Consider the following 15469-nt stretch of genomic DNA (forward strand, 5'->3'; position numbering starts at 1 on the left):
TTTTATTTGGCAAGGTGACTTACAGTAAAACAATACTCCAATCTACTATTAGTATGAATACAGTCCAATACCCACATAATTGAAACCATTCATTATCCAATACCCTTCATCATCATCAAAAACAAATACCTAATTCTTAAAAAAAGCTTTACAAACCCTCCCCCTATCCCTCCAACTCAACCCCAAAAGTAAAGTGACCTTGCAACATCTGCTACATAAAGGGACCCACCTACACACTGGCTTCTAAACCGAACACCCGGCTCTCCTTACCCACACCTAGAAACCTTTATCCGGGGATTGCGGAGAGCCTCCTCCCTGTGGGACCCCAACTCCCAGCAGTCTCTGCTACTCGGAGAAGTCCTGCTGCAGTTCGCCCGCATTTTCCACGGAATGCAGCCCATATTACTGGGACGCACATGGACAGCGCCCAGACTAAAAGCATGCCTGTCCTGCGCCAGGAGGAGGCTGGGCCAACCCTCTTTCGCCTCAGTCTTCAGTAAGTCACCTTCTTCGCTGCCTCCTTCTGGTTGCGCCCGTGCCTTGCTCCTCCCCTCAGCCTACCTGCAGCTTGCACCTATCTCCAGGCAGCCTGTCCCAGTAAGCGCACCTTTCTGCGCCTGCACCGCCAGGCCCTCTGCCACCAGTCCCATCTCCTAGCCTAAGCTCCACCGCCCCCTGCCATTACCTCACAGGGAATAGGTCCCCGGCACGCTGCCTCCTGCTCCCCCCTCCTCTGGTCAAGCACCCATCGCAGAGACTGCCGCCACTCCCCCACCCCTCATGCCCGAGTCTCCCTAAGGCTTTGAGTTTTCAGTGTGCCCACAGAGCAGACAAGCGCAGAGGGTATGCCACACACATACCTGGACCTCACCCAATGCCAGAACCCCAACCCCCACTGACCGCCACTGTTACACCGCGGACAAACTTCGAGCCTTGAACCTCAGAGGCCAGGGCAACAACTGCGCAAGTGCCTCCCCTAGGACCACTGAAGGCCATTTCTCCTGTTGGAATTGCTGCTTCAACAGTGCCCCCAAAGATACCACCCATGTCCCTTCAATCAGCCACACAGCATCTCACACACCCAGCAAATAAGCCGACGCCACCATCATGAGAAAGAACAACAGCCTCCTGGTCAACGCACGCCTACTCACTTGGGAAACACGTCACAGACATCTGAGACACCATCACGACCCACGCCCTGGATGCAGATTTCATCACAGAAACTTGGGTGAAACCCGCATCCACTCTGGACATCACAACAGCCACCTCCGAAGGTACAAGATCGCGTACCGGGACAGATCCAACATAAATGGCAGAGGCATCGGCATAATCTACAAACAGAACATTGAATGCTTAACCACCAGACGACTCCACCCCTTTCATGGAGCACCTCCACCTACTACTCCAAACCAACAGCGAAACCACCAGCATAGGCACCTTCACCTACAGACCCTACTGGACCCCACCCTGCCTACTGCAACGCAATCCCTGAATTCATCGCCCCTTTCGCCACAGACTCGAATCTGTACATATTCATAGGATACAAGGTGACTCTCGAGTTGAGGGACTCACCCATGCCCACTCGTCCTTACTCAGGACAGGCGATCCCCCCCCCCCCCTCATCCCTACAACCCCCTCACATGACAGGCTGGAGACCTGGTATATGCCCTCCTCAGATCCTGAACACTCAAACCCTTCCTACCCTCATCTGACCACCCCTGACATACAGGCAACAAGCCTGCATGTCCTTACACATCTCCCAGCCCCTCTTTCCAAGCTGTCAGAATCATTGCAAATTCGCAATGACCAAACCCTCCCCCGAATCTTAGTAGTACCACCTTACACCTCTCAGGCTCCCCTCGTGGATTCACCCCTCTACCTGATCCCCCTACACATCCAGTAACCCTCACCCAAACTTTAGACCTAGTGGCTCGCCGTGATCTATCTCTCCAGCTGCACCTTCTTACTGCCGAACTGCAGATCTTGAAAGCTCTGACAATCTAGCATTTCCCCGATTAGCTCCCTCTCCGAAATTTTCCCGTAGGCCCCTCTAGCGTGATATCCCGCCCTTTCCAATATCCTCTCCTCTCCTCCCCACCTTTAATACCTTACCTCTACCTAACACAGACTCCCGGCCTAGAAGGACGAAGAACGATCTCGCATTTAAAGACATCAAGGATTTACTCTCCTTTTACTCCCTTAACTTAATCACAAACAAGACTCCTCTTGGTCAAATTCAAACCATTCACCCTAACCCGAAGAGAGAACCCCCACTCAACCTCAGAGTTATAAATAACAACAACCTCAAAAGAGTGAACATCACACAGACGCCTCACCCCCACCCACAGGGACGACTCAAATGCACACTTCTCAACTGCAGATCAGCCAATAAACATACCTCTGATATCTTCAACCTCATTCAATACCAGGAAATAGACATCATCCTTACTGAAACTTGCTTGAATTCTGCCTCCTCTCCTATCCTTGACCTCCTAGTGCCTCCTTCCTATGACCTAATTCATCTTGACAGAGCGAAAAAGCAGGGCGGGGGACTAAGCTTGCTTTCATTGGAGCATTCTCTTGGTCTCTCACTTCGAGACCTCTGCGCCCTCCTCCAGTGAATATCTCTGTCTCAACATTTTAAGTAACCTCATCCCGATATGCAAACTACATACTTTCTATCATTCCCCGGGGGACAATCTCCTCTTCATCGAACAATTACTGGAAATCATATCCGGTAATGCCAATTCCGCAGTTCGCCAAATCTTCCTCGGTGACTTCAACCTACTTGACTTCATCCTAATGACCAAGCTGTTACATGCCAAAAATCCTTCTTAGATCACGAGTTGACCCAATATTGTGACAGGCCAACGCATAATAAAGGAGAAATCCTGGATCTCATCATCTCCAAAGGAAATACAATATCATTGGATAACATCTCCCCATTGTGATTGGTCTGACCATCACATCATCTTCTACATTAACCGGGTGGCGTCAGTGAGGAAGCCTCAATCGAAGAAGCTAAAGGTATGGAAAAGGGACCTTAGACATATTAATACAGCGGAACTAGCAACTCAATGTAAACTTGCCCTTTACGTCAAATGTTGTGAATCCAGAGGTTAACTCACTTACCGGCTTTTACAACTCTACTATCTTAAGTATCATGGACTCCCATCCAACAAAAAAATACATCAACAAAAATGTCCAAACCATGGTTTAATGACAACCTAAACTCCGAACGAGGCAACCTATGGGCAACTGAACGTTCTTGGAAATCCAATCCTTCCTCGGATCAACTCTAAGTCTTCAGATCTCTAAGAAGCTCCTATAACAAACAAATTAAGAGCGCCAAGACAGACTACCTCAGATCTCAACTTAACCAAGCTTCTAATCGTCCCAAGAAACTTTTTGAAATTGTTAAACAACAATATTGTAACACACTCACTCGTTCTGACCCTGGACACAGTCCACCCTCTTGCGACGCTTTGGCTACGTTTTTCTCTGAGAAATCAAGACTTCCCAATATCGAACAGGATTCTAAAAAGGCCTCATTACCACCCCATTGGCCTGCGCCCCCCCACCCCCCTCTGAGCAGCCCTACCAGCTAGCCTGAGCACCAAAAATAATGCCTCTTGGGTCACCTTCACCCCTTTTAGCGAAAGAGACATTAACAAAATTCTTCAGAGTATTAACGCATCCAATCACTTTAACGAACTGCTACGTCCCGCCGTCTTCAGGGAAATAAAGGAAGTCATCACCGCCATCTGGATAAATATTGTCAATGTCTCACTGTCTCAAGGTATGATCCCTCACTGCCTAAAAGCGGCTCATGTTTCTCCTGAAAAAACCTGATGCTGATAGTACAGACCTCAACAACTTCCGCCCTATCTCCAACATCACTACTTGAAAAATGTGTCCTATCCCAACTTTGTGCTCACATTGAAAACTTCCACCTCCTAGACCATCACCAATCTGGCTTTCGGTGGGGCCACAGCACGGAATCAGCTCTCACTCATGTTTTAGACAACATTTTAAAAATGCTCAATCACAATGATTCCTGCCTCCTGATCCTCCTTGACCTTTCCTCTGCATTTGACACTGTAAATCACTACAACTTATTATCAGTTCTGGAACACAGGATGGGCTTCTCTGGTCTGGTGCTACAATGGTTCTCGTCCTTCCTCAACCACAGATCTCAAAGAATAAAGGTGAACCACTCCCTATCCCAGCCTACACCTGTATCCATGGGTGTACCACAAGGGTACACCTTATCCCCCATACTATTCAACCTTTTCCTGGAACCTCTTCCAAATGCACTAACCTCAATGAACATTCCCTTCCACATGTATGCAGACAACACACAACTTTACCTGAAAATCTCCTCCCCGGACATGCTCACATCACTCAACACTACCATCAGAAACACTCAACACTGGCTAACGGAGATCCACCTCCTACTCAACACTTCCAAAACCAAATTCTTGCTCATTCCTCCGTCAAATCATACCCCTAAGGTAGACCTCTGATTGAACCATCTCACTGCCTACAACTGCCCCCCGTCATTGATTCAGCCAAATTGCTCGGAATCACCCTGGACAAACACTTACATTTGAAGAACCACATTAGTAATGTTTGTAAGGGTGCAAATCACCAGATGAGACTACTCCGGAATCTCAAACCTTTCCTCCCACAAGCTGACTTCAATCAGGTGGTTCAAGCGCTGGTGTTGCTGAGGCTAGACTATGGCAGTGCTACACTATGTGTCCTCCCGAAATATACCATGGCACCCCTTAAGGGTGTATGGAATGCGGTGGCCAAACTGACCACGGGTACAAAAAGAACTACGCACATTTCCCCAGTTCTAAAATCTCTAAATTGGTTGCCTTTTGAAGCAAGAATACAGCTAAAGATATATTGCCTGACTCACGAAGAGCTCCATCTCAAAACCCCCAAAAGCCTACGCCAAAACTAGAACTATCTGGAGTTGGTAGACCCTCAAAAAGTACTAACACCTTCCTTCTTAAACCACAGATATTTCGAAAAAAGAGAACTTCTCAAAGAGAATTCTCTGGCTCCGCTCCACTGATCTGGAACTCTCTCCCTCCTGAAATTCGCAGATTCATCTCCAAGGTTGCCTTCAAAATGGAAGTAAAAATATACCGTATGCGCAAGTTGTTACCCTAATTTGGCTCTTTTCATTTGCTTGAAGATATTGGACTTCTACCCTCATCTCTTGTACTGATGTTTTATATCCCCCGACCTAATCTTTTCTTCCCCTCCCAGTCCCGATATATATATATATATATATATATATATATACACACACACACACACACACACACACGGATTTCCTGTGTTTACTCCTCCGATGTTTGCAACAAATCCCGGAGGAACACAGAGAGGCAGCACTCACAGCAGCAAAACTAAGGGAAGAAAACAAGTTACTTACCTGTAACTTTGGTTCTCCAGTATTGGTAACATTCACAGATTCCCATAGCTTGTATCACTCCCCGTTTTCGGAATGGGAGCCTCTGTAAATAAAAAAATAACATAGCAGTAGGTACAAAAGAGAAAGAAAGGCCTAGGCCTCATCTCATTTTGTAGCATATCCACCTCTTTTTGCAAAAGAGACCAAAACATACAACAACCAATCAGATTAGCCACACCCCATAGAACCTTCCTTAGAGAGCCTGAGATTTTCGTAGCCGTTGTGTAACAGAAACCACACTTGCTGAAGGTTGAGCTTTCCCAGGGGAGGAGGGTGGGCGCATGGGAATCTATGAAAGTTACCAATACTGGAGAACCAAATTTACAGGTAAGTAACTTGTTTTCTTACTCCAGTATTGGAACTTTCATAGATTCCCATAGCTTGCATCAGAGTAGCCATCAGTTAGCAACCAATCACATTTTGTGATATTAAAAATGACATAACTTTGTATCCAAATTTTCATAAGAAGTAAATAGACATTGAAACATTAGTCAGTAAACATTACCAGATACAAAATGTGCAATAACAGGAAGGAGGGATAGAAGGGAAAGCTCACAGCTTATTGGAAGAGATTCCTCAGTACAGCTTGACCCACTGCAGCCTCACTTCGCGTGGAAGAGTCCAAGCAGTAGTGCTTTGTGAAGGTATGGGGGCACTGCTCCATATAGCTGCCCTACAAATGTCTTTGATAGAAACTCCATCAAAAAGAGCAGCAGAAGATGAAACTGATCTTGTGGAGTGAGCTCGTACACATCCTTCTAGCGGTTTACCCGACGCTTGGTGACAGAGTGAATTGCACTGGAAATCCAACGTGAAATTCCTTGTCTTGAAATGGGAAAACCTTTTTTAGGAGAACTAAAAGCGACAGAGTTGTGAAGATTTCCTGAAATCATTTGTACGCTCAAGATAAAATTTTGGCCATCTCTGGACATCCAAGGAATGAAGAGACCTTTCTGCTGGAGTCGTAGGTTGAGGGAAGAAAGATTTTAGAACGACCGGTTCATTCAAATGAAAATCCGAAAGGACTCTAGGAATAAACTTCGGATTCGTTCGTAGAATTAGAGTGTCATTTTTTAACAGTAAAAAAGGTTACTTAATCGTGAGAGCTTGAAGTTCTCCAACTCTCTTGGCTGACATTTAGGCTAGAAGGAGGGCCACCTCCCATGACAGAAACTTAAGATCCGCTCTATGAATGGGCTCAAAAGGAGGCCTCATGAGATGAGCTAGAACCAAGTTGAGTTGCCACATTGGAGGTGGGGGCCGAACTGGAGGGAAAACCCTAAAGAGTCCTTTCAGGAATTGTTTGACAATCCTTGCAGACCAGAGGGAAGGACCAGAGGCTGTCCGTCTGAATCTGGAGATGGCCGCCAGGTGTACCTTGATGGAGGAATGTGCAAGACCTGACTTGGCCAGAGATAGAATGTAGGGTAATACTTGATGAGGAGCAGAAGTGAACGGATGAAGGTTTTATCGGCGGCACAACAAACAGAAACGTTTCCATTTTGAACAATAAGTCTTATTCGTACTCGGTGCATGGGCTTGAGCTAAATCCTCTTTACACTCTTGAGAGATATTTAAACTCTGGAACTTTCGGTGCTCAGGAGCCACGCTGTCAACTGAAGTGAGCTCTGATCTGGATGCACCACTTGGCCCTGGGACATCTTCAATAGAGAAGGAATGGGACGCAAGTGAATCGGAAGATCTTGAGAGAGCAGGAGAAGCTCTGTGAACCAGAACTGGCGTGGCCACGCCTGTGCTATTAAAATCATTATGCAGGGTTCCAGCTTGAGTTTTCTGAGTAATATCAGGGGAATTAGCGGAAAGGCGGAAACAAATACGCCTGGCCAGGCCATCGAAAGAGCATTCCCCAGTGACCCTCGATGGTGAACCCTGCTTGCATAAAACCGGCATATCCTGTTGAGTGGGGTAGCAAACAGGTCTATGCACGGAGTGCCACAACATGCGAAAATACTGGCGAGAGTGTTCTGATCCAGTTCCCACTCATGACAGACCGACTTCAGGCGACTCAATGTATCTGCAGTTGTGTTGGGGGTACCTGGAAGATGTTCTGCTGAGAGAGCGTTTTTTTAGGAGAATTGCCCATTCTCATATCTCCTGGGCCTCTTTGGAGAGAAGTTGAGATCTCGTTCCACCTGGTTTGTTCACATAATGCATGGCCGTCGTGTTGTCTGTACGGACCAGGACGGCGGAATTCCGAATCCTCGGAAGGAAAGCCTGCAAAGCCAAATGAATCGCCTTGAGCTCCAGAAGATTGATGTGGAGAGTGCGTTGTTCGGGTGTCCAGTGTCACTTACTTGAAGGTTTTTCAAAACCGCTCCCCAGCCTTCTAGAGAGACATCTGTGGTGAGAATCAAAGGAGGTGGAGCAACCTTGAAAGAGACCTTTTGAGATATTGTCCTTGATCGTCCACCAGTTGACCAACTCTCTCATAAGAGGAGTGACCATTATCTTGTCGTTAAACGTGCCTTCCGCCTGGCGCCATTGGATGTCCAATTGCTCTTGCAGAGGGCGCATACGAAGTCTACAATGCGGAATTAAGGGTATGCAGGATGACATTGATCCTACAAGAGATTTGTATAGACGGACCGACAGATTGTTTCCTTTGTAATTGACGGGCAGAGGGTATTAGCTTTTTCTGTCTTTCCTCTAATGGGAAAGCTTTGCAGCAAGTCGTATCCAGATTGGACCCTAGAAACCTGTCCGACCTGGATGGAAGAAGGACTGACTTGTCCTTGTTGAGTTGAAGACCCAGATGACTGAAAAGTTGAATGCAACTGTCAACTGCGCTTGTAGTTGCTTGAGAAGATGGAGCCTTTATCAACCAATCGTCCAGGTAAGGAAAAACCTGTAGAGATGGTCTTCTGAGAAACGCTGCCACTGGGGCTAATACCTTTGTGAATATCCGCGGAGCGGATCTGAGCACGAAAGGCAGGACCTTGAATTGAAAGTGGCTCTTGGCTACTGTGAAGCGTAAAAATCTCCTGTGGGCCGGGTGGATAGGAACGTGAAAGTAGGAGTCCTCGAGATAAAGAGTTGCCATGTAATCGCCTGGATTCAGGAGACGCAAGATATCCTGAAGAGATACCATCCGAAACAAGAGTTTTATGAGATAGGTGTTGAGCTCCCTCAGTTCTAAGATTGGGCTCTATTTTTCTTCCATCTTGCAAACCAGGAAAAACCTGGAATAGAACCCTTCTCCTCGTTGGAATAGAGGTACTGGCTCTATCGCTCCTTTGATGAGCAGTTGATGAGCTGCAAGACGTAGAAGATGTAGATGTTTTGATTTGGTGGCGCGAGGGGCACTTGAAGGTGGGAGGTGTTGGAACGCTAAAGTGTGGCCAAACTGGATGATTTTGAGGACCCACGGATCTGATGTTATGATCTTCCAGCTGTGGAGACATTGTGATATCCTGCCCCCTACTGATGATACAGGGGGTGAAGGAACAGTAGGCAGAGCCGGGAAGCCGCTATTGGGGTTCAGGGGCATCTCTCCCCTAACGCCCCTGTTGTCCTCTTGAATGATGGCGAGAGAAAGACGCCGACTGGCCTTGGCGTTGAGAGTACTGAGGTTTGTACGACTGTGAAGACTCTGAATAGGAAGAGTAGCGCTGTTAGTATCCTCCTTTGTAATTAGAAAAACCTTCTCCTCTTGCCCCCCGGAAAGGCACTTTGCGGTACTGCAAAGTCCCCAAGGACCTTGCTGTGTCTGTCTTTTTTGAGGTCTCGTAGAGCATCAGCCACATGCTTTCCAAAAAGCATGTCTCCAACAAATGGCAAGTCTAAGATCTTATTCTGAACTTCAGGGCGCAACCAGGTAGCCCGAAGCCAGCCATGCCGTCTTAGAACAGCTGAACCTGCCAAGGCGCGAAAAGCAGTTGTGGCAATGTCCATTGCGCAATCTATTTCCGAAGAAGACCGCTCTCCTTCCTCCAGGATCTTCTTCGAGTCAGCCTTGGCACCTTCTGGCAGTTGATCTACAAATAGAGATACATCGCACCCCATTTGGCGATCATATCGTGCCAAAATTGCCAGTGCATTGGCAGCTCTTACAAGAAGGCTGGACATAGAGGTCAAACCTCTTGCCCACGTTGTCTAGGCATCTACCCTCTTTATCCGGTGGTGCGGTAAGGGGCGCCGATGGCTTCTTCGATTTTCTATGGGCCGCCCAAGAGATAACGGAGTCCGGCTTCGGTTGACCAACCAGGCAAGCAGGACTATCATCAGGAGCCTTGTATTTTTTTCTCCAGCCGTGGAAGAACAGGGATGACGGTAGCTGGAGAATGCATCACTTTTATTCCTTCCCTCCAAACATGTTCAACTATCGGGATAGATTGGATGGATTTTCTGTAAGGCTCATTGAAATCAAAGAAAGCATTCTGACTGTACCATTGGAATAGGAAGGCCAAATCTCTTGCAAGCTCTCTGCATAAGATTATGGAAACCCCGTGATGTCTGCTGGAGAGGAATCAATATGATCCGCTGATGGAGAGGCTGAATCTGGGATGATATAATCGTCCCATTCCCAATCCGGATTCGGGACATCTTCAACATTCCGGTCATCATCTGATGAATCATCATCATCCTGCACAATGACAATGTCTTGTTGGCTTTCTATTGGTTGCGGCTCCAGAGGATGAGCCACTGTAGCCGAAGAAGAGGTCGGAGGTGGTTGTATTGATTGTTGATCTGAGATGGAAATCTACTCTCATAATCTAACAACCTCATTTGTAAGTCACTAATAATGAAGACGGCATGGCCACCATACCCTGATGTGACAGCTCTTGAGGTCTATCTCATGGAGGGAATTGTTGTTGATCCAAGTAATAATCTTCAGAATATGAGTCCTGGTATTTTACTTGAAGTTGGGATGGACTGAACGCAACCCCATAAGGATCTTCTTCATCCTCAGAATATTCCTGATCCAAAAGCAATGCCGAGGGTAATGGTGTCACTCTACGTGGAGATGTCATTTCCGGTGTGATGTGGCATCTTTTTATAGACATTTGGATTTTTCGTCGACGAGCTCGACGTCAGTACCAACGTAGCAGTTGTCATCGACATCGTCATCTTCGTCGAAGCCATCGTCTGCGTCATCGACGTCGAGGTAGTCAACATCGTCGGCAACACTGCAACAGGTACCTTTAGCGTCGACGAAGTTGTCGTCGAAGTTGACGACGGGCCAGCCGACGGACCTGGAATCCACGCCTGGTGATTTTTAGATGCCGTCGTCGACGTACCTGATGTTGTCGTCGTCGACGGACGGATTTCTCTCTCAGATTTTCCCTCCTGAGGTACAGATGCTGTTTTTTTTTTTAACAGTTTGCCTTTTCAGATGGTGGAGAGGCAACAGACGGTCCATGACTCACCTTCTGAGTAGAAAGTACCTCAGGAGCAAGTCCCTCCTTCTCCTTTACACCTCGGTGAGGAGTTTTTTTGGGACTGGGCCTGTCAGACCTATCAGAGGTCTTTTATAAGGCCTTAGCAGGAGGTTCAGTTGACGTTGAAGGGTAAGACATACCCCTCTTTTTAGACCTCCTTGAAGATGTAGCTGAGGAAGAATCTTCACTGTCACTAGAAATTACTTCCTTACGTGACTTCATCTTCTGTAACTAGGTCAAGAGACGTCCTTCCCTGTCTCTCATAGTCTTGGTAGAGAAGGTCCTGCAGATCTTACAATCAGTGGCCTTGTGATCAGGGTACAAGCAATAAATGCAGTCTTTATGCTTGTCTTCAATATAGAGTCTTTTTTAGAACAAGTGCACAGGCCTTAAACAAAGCTTTCTTTTCCTTATCTGACATCCTGAAGAGAATAAAGTTGAAATCCAATAGTTGTAGAGAAAACTGAGCAGTGCTCAGTGGAGACACTCTTAGCACAACGTGCGGTAGAAAACCTGAGGCTCTGAGTCGCTCTCAGGAAGGTTCTATGGGGTGAGGCTAATCTTAATTGGTTGTTGTATGCGTTTGGTCTCTTTTGCAAAAAGAGGTGGATAAGCTACATAATGAGATGAGTCCTAGGCCTTTCTTTCTCTTTTGTACCTACTGCTATGCTATTTTTATATTTACAGAGGCTCCCATTCAGACGATGGAGAATGATACAAGCTATGGGAACTATGAAAATTCCAATACTGGAGTAAGTCGTAGTTGTTTCAACATTCATTTTATTTTTATTTTCTATTTTTTCCTCCAAACATTCTCCATTATAAAGTGCAAAGTGCTAAGTGCATCAGGAGCAAACAAACTACCTACGCGTTTCGGCCAGAGGCCTTCGTCCGCTACATGATTGAAAGTGCAAGGTGATTATAAAAAGAGGTTGGTTGGCCCGCCCTCATTTATAAAAAAAAAGTGTATAGCTCAAGTTAAAAACACATTTAAAGGAACCATATTTCATGGTGCTAATCGACAATTCAAAACAGGCACTGTATTGCGGAAAACAGATTTTCAAGATTTGGTGCCACATATATGCAAATGAAAACGTGCTTGAAATTTTGAGACATTTTTCTTTTACACCTATATGAAGATTGATTACCATTGGGTGCACAGTTTTAAGATGGTAAAGTACCTGAAGTAAGAATTGCCCCACAATACAATGTGAGTATGGTCAATGATGTGCAAGGTTTAAGGAGTACATTTAAGAACAGATGTGGTCGTACCCCATGTGATGATAGTTAAGATAAAGGCTGTAATTATGGTTCAGTACCTGAAGTAAGAGATAAACACAAAGGAAGACCTTTTCGATTCACAGTTACTCACATTATCAACAGTGATTGGGACATATGGGTACAGAAAAAGGAGAGTAGATCCACATGACAGAGAGATAAACGGTTAAGGGGGGGTCCGAGGGGAAAAAATTATTATAGACCTACTGGTACCTAGTCCCCCAACTAGACACTAAAACACACGGAAGGTACAGAAGGTCTCAGAAATACAGAGGGAGAGAAAAGAAAATAGCAAATCTCTCTATTGGGACCTAATAGTGTCCTCTTTACATGCCCAGAATACACAGTTAATCTGGAAACAACCAAGAAAACAAAAACAAGAGAAGATGCACAAGGAGAGGAAAAAGATACCCATCAGCCCACTCATAAGTGGAATCTCGTCATCTGGGTATATGTTGGTAAATGGTGTCCTCTAGGGTCTGCCCTGGAAACAATCCATAGGACTGCCTAGTGATGGACCCAGAACATTTCACCAACAGATGACAGTATATGAGCGGGAGGGGTTGAGGTTGCAGTGCTCAAAGAAAAAGAAGAAGAAAAGGAAAATAATCCAAGTGATTCTAAAAATACCTACGATGATGTCATGAAATACTTTATTAGGGCTGACCATCAAAGTGGTATGGTTAAAAACAGTATGCTGATAGCATGTAAGGAATTGCTACCCACCAATGTTGTTATTCGGTCAACATGTTTCAGCCTCAAGGGCTTTCGTCAGGACCTATGGTGCTACTGCAACACTTACTTAAGTGATGTGAAAGTGGGATCTACATCTGCTTTCCAAACTGAAAAGAGTGTATCTTCTCCTGCATAGACACAATACAAAAGACAGAAACAGAGACATGGACAAATTATGTCAACAAAAAGAAGTGCACAGACTGCAAACTCTCGTTTCTATGGTCTTTATAATATGGCTATGAACACTTGAAAGACACTCACCCTTATTGTGGGGAGAGAAAACCTCACCTCACCTGGCCACTGCTCAGGAAGAAAGGGAGGCCACGCACTGGAAATAAACAGAACACTTAGAAAGTTATAACCAGTGGTAGTAGAAACACAATCTACAGACAAGAAAAACTGGATTCAAAACACATAAATCAGAGACACACATGGTGACACAATGGCCAGACTGGTTTCCTCTTGCATCAGGAAAGTATATCAAAAAGCCTCACTGACTGCACTGCTTGCACAAACCTGTAGACCTATAAAGTACAAAGGCCCAGGTAGCCAGCCGCAGTCACTGGGAATAGAGGCGCCTACTCCTGTGCTTTCCACCTAGTACTCAAAGACCAAAGACCAAAGCAATAATGCTATTGACTGTACCACCACCACTGACCTCTCCGTCGTTGCCTCGGAGTGAAAACTGAGCCGAGGGGGAGGCGACGACTGATGGTCACACGCGATGTTAAATACACTGCAGTGGACCTGAAAGGAAACTCCTTTGTTTCAAAATTTGATTGGCTCATGTGTAGGCCAATGGGAATCGGCTCACAGGCAGCCAACCGTGACCTACACTGATAAGCCTGCAGTGGACCTGAAAGGAAATTCCTTTGTTTCAAAATTTGATTGGCTCATGTGTAGGCCAATGGGAATCGGCTCACAGGCAGCCAACCGTGACCTACACTGATAAGCCTGCAGTGGACCTGAAAGGAAACTCCTTTGTTTCAAAATTTGATTGGCTCATGTGTAGGCCAATGGGAATCGGCTCACAGGCAGCCAACCGTGACCTACACTGATAAGCCTGCAGTGGACCTGAAAGGAAACTCCTTTGTTTCAAAATTTGATTGGCTCATGTGTAGGCCAATGGGAATCGGCTCACAGGCAGCCAACCGTGACCTACACTGATAAGCCTGCAGTGGACCTGAAAGGAAACTCCTTTGTTTCAAAATTTGATTGGCTCATGTGTAGGCCAATGGGAATCGGCTCACAGGCAGCCAAACGTGACCTACACTGATAAGCCTGCAGTGGACCTGAAAGGAAACTCCTTTGTTTCAAAATTTGATTGGCTCATGTGTAGGCCAATGGGAATCGGCTCACAGGCAGCCAACCGTGACCAACACTGATAAGCCTCAGCCACATTAACAGGCCGACCGTGAGACATACCTCACGCGCATATGCGCACCAGTCAAATCGTAAGGCAGTAAGATGGTGTGTTGTATTCTATCCAAAGAAGAGCCATAAGAAGAGCTAGGTGTGTTTATTTATTTATACTGCTAGAGGGCAATGTTTAGAGGTCGCGCGCTAATTTAGCCGTTTGCCAACTTCCAGTCGGATAGTACCGGGGGCTTAAACTGATATAGACACTGGCTACATATATTCAATATATATAGAACATGAGAAGGGGAACCCTACCCAGCGAGGGTGTTAGAGCTCAGTGGAGGTAACCCTTATGCCAAAGGCTGTTAGCACAAGGACTCTGTGTTCGGAAAAACAATCTGCGCAATCACAGCTGCATCCAAGGAATGTCATCATTCAATCCTTCTGTGTCACTATGAAGTTTGAAAACCCACTTCTGTTCTTTCCTCAATAGGAAAAGTGAAACATCTGTGACGTGACTAGGTATGTAAGGTTGTTCTAGAACCAACCATCTCAGTTCATCTGGACTATGTCTCTTGTCAAGGAAGTGAGTGGTGAGCCGTGTTGCCTGTTTTCTGCGTCTCATGGTGCTCATATGTTCCTGCACGCGCAATTTGATTTTTCTTGCGGTCATGCCGATATACCTTAGTCCACAGGGGCAGGTAATCTGGTATATCACTTTCTCACTGTTGCAATTAGTGTGGTGTTTCAATTGCCATGGTCGCGAGGTCCCAATGTCCACTTCAAGTGTTTTGCTGGTCAGTGGGCATACTGAGCAATTCCCGCAGGGATGATGTCCTCGTACCGGGGGCAGACCCCATAGAGTTTGCGGGGGTTCACATACTTCTTGCCGAGGTCGTGTATGCACAAGAGAGTCTCTCAAGTTGTTCCCTCTTTTAAAAGAAAAGAGTGGAAGGGGAATGGTCTCACCGGAGCTGTTCAGAATGCGCCACCTTTTCCTGATCATCTTTTGGATTTTAGAAGATGATGTGTTGTACGTTGTCACGCACACCAATCTGTCTAGTGGTGGTTTGACAACTGGAGGCTCAAGCAGCGCTTCGCGATGGTTATTCGCAGCGCGTTTCATTGAAGTCCGGACAAGGTTATTCGGATAGCGTCTCACTTTCAACTTCATGGAGAGATCTTTTGCTTTTTTGCGGAAGTCTGGAAT

At 46.1% G+C, this 15469-nt stretch overlaps 1 protein-coding gene across 6 annotated transcripts in view; it reads right to left on the reverse strand.

The window, feature by feature from the left end:
• The window catches only part of WNK1 (WNK lysine deficient protein kinase 1), a 1347111-nt gene that overhangs the window by 429107 nt on the left and 902535 nt on the right, over positions 1-15469 (reverse strand). The window lies entirely within an intron of this gene.

The sequence above is a fragment of the Lissotriton helveticus genome, chromosome 1_1, assembly GCF_964261635.1.
Source record: "Lissotriton helveticus chromosome 1_1, aLisHel1.1, whole genome shotgun sequence".
Lineage (NCBI taxonomy): Eukaryota > Metazoa > Chordata > Amphibia > Caudata > Salamandridae > Lissotriton > Lissotriton helveticus.